Source organism: Schistocerca cancellata, chromosome 1 (assembly GCF_023864275.1).
Source record: "Schistocerca cancellata isolate TAMUIC-IGC-003103 chromosome 1, iqSchCanc2.1, whole genome shotgun sequence".
Lineage (NCBI taxonomy): Eukaryota > Metazoa > Arthropoda > Insecta > Orthoptera > Acrididae > Schistocerca > Schistocerca cancellata.
In genome coordinates this window covers 504,018,873-504,028,235 of record NC_064626.1, presented here as the reverse complement: position 1 = coordinate 504,028,235, position 9,363 = coordinate 504,018,873, and positions in this window count along the sequence as shown.

Here is a 9,363-nt window from a genome sequence, read left to right as displayed (position 1 = left end):
ATTCATATTCATAGTATTACTAATGTCGTATATCTGCAACTTTACACAGCATGTGAGCCATGTGAATAAGTAATTAAGGAAGAGATACTTGTAATTTTAAATTAATTGAAAATAATTAATATTTTGATGCATGTGAGAGGAGGCAGGCCATTCTGGCCAGGGATCTCTCATTTTTACTTTTTGTTCATGGGATTGTCAGACGGGTTAACTTTATTTAATATTCTGTTTTGTTCAATATATCAATTTGAATGACTACGATGAATGTACTAGGAAATTAGATTAAAGACTTCTTATTTTTTTCTCATTATATGATCAAACTTACTACAGTCATTACCTTTATATTATTCACACACTAACCGTATTTTTGGGAGTCAAATATGTGAAGAGGTTCTGCAGACAGGTGTCCTGATGAGTCCCGAGCACCCTTTGCTATGCCGATAAAGGAAGGTACCCTTTGTGGTGATCAGCACCAATCCTCTTACAGTGGTCTGCTGGCTCAAAGACCACCAGAGTACCATATTGGACATCCCATTTGGCAGGAACTGCTGCCTGGGAAATTTGTGTCTGGAAAATGGGACAACATCTTTCAAAACATTCTTGGAAAATACAGCAAAAGTCTTCCATTTACTTCTTACTCTCTAGTTTTGCAAGCTCAGGACATTTATTAGCATGTCACAACAAAGTTTCAGGGCTCTTTCCATGCATGCTAGACTGTACATTGGCCAACCCATATTTTTCAAACTACACTCCTGGAAATGGAAAAAAGAACACATTGACACCGGTGTGTCAGACCCACCACACTTGCTCCGGACACTGCGAGAGGGCTGTACAAGCAATGATCACACGCACGGCACAGCGGACACACCAGGAACCGCGGTGTTGGCCGTCGAATGGCGCTAGCTGCGCAGCATTTGTGCACCGCCGCCGTCAGTGTCAGCCAGTTTGCCGTGGCATACGGAGCTCCATCGCAGTCTTTAACACTGGTAGCATGCCGCGACAGCGTGGACGTGAACCGTATGTGCAGTAGACGGACTTCGAGCGAGGGCATATAGTGGGCATGCGGGAGGCCGGGTGGACGTACCGCCGAATTGCTAAACACGTGGGGCGTGAGGTCTCCACAGTACATCGATGTTGTCGCCAGTGGTCGGCGGAAGGTGCACGTGCTCATCGACCTGGGACCGGACCGCAGCGACGCACGGATGCACGCCAAGACCGTAGGATCCTACGCAGTGCCGTAGGGGACCGCACCGCCACTTCCCAGCAAATTAGGGACACTGTTGCTCCTGGGGTATCGGCGAGGACCATTCGCAACCGTCTCTATAAAACTGGGCTATGGTCCCGCACACCGTTAGGCCGTCTTCCGCTCACGCCCCAACATCGTGCAGCCCGCCTCCAGTGGTGTCGCGACAGGCGTGAATGAAGGGACGAATGGAGACGTGTCGACTTCAGCGATGAGAGTCGCTTCTGCCTTGGTGCCAATGATGGTCGTATGCGTGTTTGGCGCCGTGCATGTGAGCGCCACAATCAGGACTGCATACGACCGAGGCACACAGGGCCAACACCCGGCATCATGGTGTGGGGAGCGATCTCCTACACTGGCCGTACACCACTGGTGATCGTCGAGGGGACACTGAATAGTGCACAGTACATCCAAACCGTAATCGAACCCATCGTTCTACCATTCCTAGACCGGCAAGGGAACCTGCTGTTCCAACAGGACAATGCACGTCCGCATGTATCCCGTGCCACCCAACGTGCTCTAGAAGGTGTAAGTCAACTACCCTGGTCAGCAAGATCTCCGGATCTGTCCCCCATTGAGCATGTTTGGGACTGGATGAAGCGTCGTCTCACGCGGTCTGCACGTCCAGCACGAACGCTGGTCCAACAGAGGCGCCAGGTGGAAATGACATGGCAAGCCGTTTCACAGGACTACATCCAGCATCTCTACGATCGTCTCCATGGGAGAATAGCAGCCTGCATTGCTGCGAAAGGTGGATATACACTGTACTAGTGCCGACATTGTGCATGCTCTGTTGCCTGTGTCTATGTGCCTGTGGTTCTGTCAGTGTGATCATGTGATGTATCTGACCCCAGGAATGTGTCAATAAAGTTTCCCCTTCCTGGGACAATGAATTCACGGTGTTCTTATTTCAATTTCCAGGAGTGTATAATTATGTGGTATCTAGGAAGCCTGCTTACTAGGATCACTAGACAAACATTCAAACAAATCGTATTAATGAGTTTTGTTATAAAATGAAAATGACTGTACTTAACTTTAGCAATTACACAGATGTGTCGCAAGCAAAGGGCGATATACGAAATAATCAAAAATCTTCAATATGAACAAATCCAAGTATGTGCTAGAAACAGAGTACAAGCGAAGTAATAATAATGAGAGTATAGCGTTGGTGGCTGGGAGACCCCTCGCGGGGCGGTTTGGCCACTGCTCCACAAGTTCTTTAACGCCGCTACGGCGACTTGCGAGTGAATGAGGATGAAATGTTGATGAAAGACACACAACACCCAGTCATCTCAAGGCAGAGAAAATCCCTGACCCCGCCAGGAATCGAACCTGGGACCCAGTGCACGGGAATCAAGAATGCTACCGCAAGACCACGAGCCGCGGACACAAGTGAAGTGAACAGAGTTGACTTGCTATACAAATGCCTAATACAGAAGCTGCTATTGAACTGGTCCGTCACCAGTTGGTCACGGCGCTTATGTTCTCTTCACATAGGAGCTGCTGCTGCTGCGTTGTCATAATGGAGAAGGGTCGGTCAGTGTGTGATTGGTTGATGTCTTCTCACTTCCATCTCTTCTCTATCGTTTCCGACTGGCGTGCCAGCACTTGACTTTACACCATAACAAATTATATTATTGCAGGGGCGTTTGGGCCCTGACCTACAGTTGGCTGTTGTGGCAGGGAGAGAGCTCCTCAACAAAGTTCAGGAGGGAAGTTAAGGGAAATTCGAAAGGATTCTCTTTGTTCAGACTTTGTTCAGTTAACGCACTGTTATACTATGCTTGGTCTGGAGCCAGCGTCACATTTGCCCTGGATTCAGAGTTCTGTGACTTAGCCGAATTTCACTGATGAGATGCATGGGGTGCATTAGGTCTGCTGCCAGAAACAGCTGCCCAGCGTCTCGTATAAATGTCTTGTCCCTGCCAGAATTTGTCGTTTCTGTTTCATTCGAAACATAGGATCTCGTGAGAAACATTGGAGGATTTATCTTCTATTAGTATCATAAATTTGTGGGTAACTTTATTTTTATTTCTAAATTATTTAAAAGTGAGACCACTGTTTCAATCTAAGTTTTTGGGGATATGTTAAAATATTTCAGTTTTGCATATTACAATAATTTACTTGCACTTTTCCTAACCCCTGTGTTTAGTTTCAGCTCGTGGATCTGGTCCACTTTGTTGTCGCATTCTGCATTGTGTACACAGGGGCGTGAGAGTTTTCATAGTTGAGACGTTGAACGAACTTGCAGGGTTCAGTGGTGACTTAGTAGATTTTGTGTGAATGTTGAGTAGGTGCCATAGTCGAAGTATGGCAGAATCATATAATAATGTTCAAGCATGCAGAGGCAGTCACTAGTGTGGAGGAACTAATCGCAGAGGAAAGGTGAAAGCTGATAGATGCAGATAGCGACGGCACTGAGTAAGCTGCAGGGAATGTTGAAAGGAGATAAACAAATGTAGAGGGATTAAATATTAAAATCTCATATGTATGCGCTTTTGGTTGCTTAATATTTCGTGGAGGCCATAAACTTTTTTCCTTGTTTTTTGAACATCAGTGGGGAAATAACAATAATAAAATGATGAGGTTCACAGTAACTTTAAAATGGTTCAGAGGCAATAAATCGCTCCTGTCCTATTGAACTGGGGCACAGGCATCACTGTGCAGGACTAAGTCTTTCTAATTTTTAAATACTTTATTTGCAAGCTTTGTGTATGCAGTGTCCAATGCCATCTCCTGAAGGAAGTTAACCACCTTGTTTTGCCTGGTGCTTACAGGTCAGGTGTAAAGGATGCTCAATGCTTGAAAGCTGAAAGAGGTCTAATTATTTGTTACAGCCTTGGTAATGAGATACATGAGACAGTAAATCGACAAGGAGGTTAGCTAGCAGGTTATAATGTGAATGAGAGTGATGGCAGTGACGAGGCAGTAACTGAAGTGCAGTGAATACTGTTAGATTCAGTAATGAAAAGAATGGATTAGGTAGAGGGAATCGTGAACCAAATTCTGGATAATGTGGAAAGGCAACAAGCAGAATTTGCGGCACAATTCAGTATTAGTTATTCAGGAAAGAACAACATCTGCAGTAATGGTGTCAGAGACCCACGAAGTACAGTAACTGGTACAACTTAAGGAGAATCAAGAATGAGTCAATCGACAGAAAAAGCAAAGAGTAGATGAAATTGATACAAAATTGGGCATCATTAAAGCTAGAGTGTCAGGAGCCTTAAGAGATGAAAGTAAGATTGCAGAAGATGAATGTCACTATAGGATCGGACAGGCTCATTCTGTGGGTGGCCAGGGGCCCTGTTCTGAGTCTTTCCACCATTTCTGTCGATCGGTTCGGTACGCGAGCGCACCTAACGGTCTTGTCATAGAAGGAGAGCCGCAACATTACTCTGTAAGCATTTCGAAAGCGATGCCGTACGGTCCTAGCGAACCGAAACGTTGTGGTCAGTTCTCCTTGCGCCATCCAATCAAAATCAATCTGCCTAAGATTCACACATGCGCCACAGAGACTGAAGCCGAAGCGGCTAGCAGCCGACACAAGCACGCTGTTCTTCACAGTACTGAAAAGTGTGGTTAGAGTACGTAATACTGTTCAAATTTCGCTGGCCACAGTCGTCCATGAATGCATGACAACGATAGACTATTGCCTGTGTTCGGAAACTGTCATAAATGTCACATTATGTCATTTTATTCTCATTCACATCGACGTCTTGTTTTGAATTTTACGTTTCGGAATATGAGTCAGGAATGGATTGTAGTACCACATTGAACAAATGCATCTATAGAAACATTCGAAAAATTAGTCATTTCCTGTTTTCCGTCGTTCCTTACTTGTTTCAGAATTCATGGAGGTACGTTCCATATATGCAAGTAATTGAAGGCAGTTTGTTCATTGCCATATGCGTTTCGCTTCTTTTATTCAGCCGTCCTTGGTGTCCGAGCGGTTCTAGGCGCTTCAGTCCAGAACTGCGCGACTGCTACTGCCGCAGGTTAGAATCCTGCCTCGGGCATGGATGTGTGTCTTTAGGTTAGTTATGTTTAAATAATCCTAAGTTATAGGGGACTGATGACCTCAGATGTTAAGTCCCATAGTGCTCAGAGCCATCTGAACCATTTTCTTTTTTCATGAACATTGCCATAAGCGTTTTGTTTACGAATAAACTATGCGAAACGCGTATGACAATAAACAAAGTGCCTTCAACTTGTCGCATAGACAGAACACATCTGCACAAACCTGAAAAATTGTTTAAGAGAGTGTTAAGGAATAAGAAGATGCATAGAATGTGTTTGTAATTCGCTCCTAGAGATCCAAATGATGAAGACTTAGCCTACTTCCCTATATGATACATCAACGATTTGGTTCATAAAAACAAAATTTAAAAAAACGCCTTTTCGAGAGCGTGAGGTGAGTGCAGCTACAGAAGTTTGTTGTAATTCATAACCTGCATCTGATGAATCAAAATATTTCATGTATGGTCTATACAGTCTAAAAATATTGTGGCAGCAATCTTTCATTGCTGTCTACTGTTGTTAAGGATTCGATCGCAGATGAATACTTGTGACAAGCTAAAGTATAAAGACAATTGCTGCTAGTGTCATTTGCAGTAATTTAAGTTGTGCTCTTATATTCGTGTCTGACCACACACTCGGAAATCGCTACGTATTCAAAGAAAAATGGCGAATTATTTCTGACAAGGAAAAGTAGAAGTGTCATTGCCAGTTGTTCGCACACACCCATTTCATCCTTTATTTCTTATACATCTGAAGGACTTACTTCAATAGTGGTACAAGTCCATTACTTCCACTTTTCTGTCTATAATACTTCTGACATTAATGGTCCAAACAAACAGAAAGAAAGGTTAATCTCTAGCAAGAAGCCTTATGCTTGAATATTTCTGGTGTCTCAACTGCAGATTTTTCAGCGTTCATTTAACTTTAGGACTCTATATCTCAGAATGAACAAAAGTGGACTTGTACCACTATGAAAGTTGCGAAATCGACGATACTCGTTACTGAGAAAGCGCGCTCTTACTTGTAAATAACAACGAATATTTCAGAAAAATGCCTAACTTGGCCGATTAACGAAGTCTCATAATGTGTTACAAGCAAGAAGAGAAAGAAAATGTGTTCGCAACCAGTGGTATGCGGACTTAAGACCTTTGTCACAGCAATGAGTTACCTTACCAACTTCGCTACTATGACATGCCTGACTTCAGCCCTCTAAGCACACATAATTACATTAGAGAGAGATGAAGGTGACCACTGCTGAATGATGCTGGCGTAAGCCATAAATACATGAAATTTTGGAAGACTTCCTCTATCAGGCTTCACAAAATTCTTTAGCATTGTTACTTAAAAGCTTTAAAAGCGTTTCGAAAATTAATAAGTAAACTATTTGCGGAAAACAGTACGCGAAGTCACTGGTAATTTCAGCTAACAATCATGTGATATACGTAAGCAGAGCCAACCTTTTGAAATTTAATGATTTTTAAACTCTTATTTACGTTAGAATAACAGGTATTTTGTGAGAATATTGACCCAAACGTTTTTATGTTATAATCATTCACAGTAAGAATAATACAAACCAAATTTCTAACCAAGGAAAATAGTCTATTACGAACTCTATTTCCACCCGGATGAGTCCTGGTGATTCTTCAGTAACACAATCACTAAATCCGAAGCTAAAAACTACTCAATATGTTTTAAATAACAAATTCTAGGTGTAAATACACCACATCGAATCGAACGAGAGGGCCATACCGAAATCCAAAACCTCTTGGTACAGTTGTCGAAAAATCGGTAGGAGGATCGATCGGTAACAGGTCTCAGAAACTTACTGAATAGGAACTTCAGATAAAGAACCCAAAGTAACGTCACTACCAAGGTTAACCTACTGCACCGATCGGTACGAACGATGCAGAATAGGGCAAATGAGCCAAGTGTTGGAGGACAGTACCTGTCTGTAAATTCCAAGACTGTAGGGAAGATAACAGTTCTTTACATCCCATGGTTCTCATCCAACAATTCAACCATAGCTTTCCACCCATACAGTCAGCACAAAATAGGTTGGATTTTGCATGCAGTTACCTCAAAGCAGAAGCATAAAACAGCCTCCACCCTACTATTCATTGATGTTCGTCGTTTACGGTATTTAGAGAGATGTTTTTAACAATACATTGGTCAGTGGGGACACAAGTATCCACAAAAGATGAGTTGTTGTTTGGTCGAACTTCGTGGAAACTTGGGTCGAAAATCTTCAAGTTTATGTCTCAGAAAAATCTGTTCTTAGTCGCACCATTCAGCGACGCAGAGCTGATAAGATACTGCTACATGAAGCTTCCTTCAAACTTCCAGCCAGCACTTGTGGACAGGCGTTCTGACAGCGAGGAAACTTTCAGATCTCCGCAACAAGACCTGAAAGTTCGAGTCTCGGTCCAGCACACAGTTTTAATCTGCCAGAAAGTTTCAGAACAGTGATTTATTTTTACATCAATTGCCTTTCAAAGTGTATCATTGTATATTAGTCGTTCTTTATCCAGTTAACTTTTATTGTCATGCATGGAAATTTTTCATATGATGCAGCCAGTGAAATGTTTGTAAACTCTTTAATATTTTCATTTCAAACTTTTAATAGTTCATTTGAAAAACAAAATCGTGTTAACTCATTATATGTCAAGTTCCATTAATGCATATATTGCCATCTGTAATGTTAATCATTTTCATTTGATTTTAAGTTTAAGTTTTGCAGACATATTAGTCAGCAAATTTCAGTTGTTTTAAAATACTTAGTATTGATGTTTAACTATACTAGAAACAGACCAAATCTTTCTTTCTTCTACTTGTTTGACCTTTTACTTGTCTTCAACTTTGGAAATTGACTGGAAAACATCATGGTGTGTTTCACAGTGCAATCTTGTCCGACAATAATTTAGTTTCTGAATGGGATGCGATGAGAGGTGCCAACCATCTCCCATTTTTACCTTTTCTCCAAGAGTTTGTCAGACAGGTAAATTCTCATTTAATTTTCTATTTCATCTGATATGTCAACTTGAAAGACCGCAGAATGAATGTACTAGGAATTTAGATTAAAAACTTCTTATTTTTCTTTCTCATTATCCATTCACACTTACTACAGTCATCAGAAATTGATTTGAGAGCTGAAAGTGAAGTAGTTAATCCTACAGTAAATTCTATAATTAATCCTGTACAAGATACAAGTACTGCTCAGCTTTCTGTTTTAGTGAATATCTTGAAACAATTGACATTTGAATTATCTACTAGTCATTGTAATACATCCTTCTTAGGTGATGAAATGTGTATTAAAATGAAATGACCACTTGATGTAATGAAATGTCTACTGAGACTTCTACTAAACTACCTGCTGATATATCAACTACATGTGACAAATGGGTTGCAAAATTATTGGGTGAAATTCCCACAAAACATAATAAGATATCAGATCAGTTAACACCTAAAATGAGAGATAAAATTTGAACTGAAATAGATAATGAATTTCTAGCCAAATGCAATGAAATGCCATCTATTTCAACTAATTCGTTGGCAAAATGTTTTACGCACAAAAGTTAAAATGTCAAATCAGTTGTTACCTGGGAAACCAACTAAACCAAAAAAATGACTGTAAACTAAAGATAGGGAAATATCTACTAACATTAATAAATTTTATTGCATATGGCAAAATATCTGCCAACATTAGAAAAATTTATGCTATGCATAATAAAATGGCATCTAACATAAGGGAAATGACTTCTGGAATAAACAAAGTGATGAATTGTGTGAGTGATGGAATTCCAAAGTGAAAAGTAACATTCAATGAACTGTTAATGAATCACAAAATAAATGTTGAATCAGAAGTAACACACATAGTACAGACATCAAGTACTGAACTGAGTGTGATCACTGATGATAACAATGGAATGGGTTGAGGATGACACGGAAAATACAATAAAGATGCTATAATTATGATAAAGATATGACAGAAGAATTAGCTACAAATCAGTTTAAAAATCAGTAGTGAGCAAAGCAAAGAGATTGTACAGGTTACCACACAAGTGGTGGTAGGAGGTGTAGGAACTGATGTTGTGATTGATATAGGG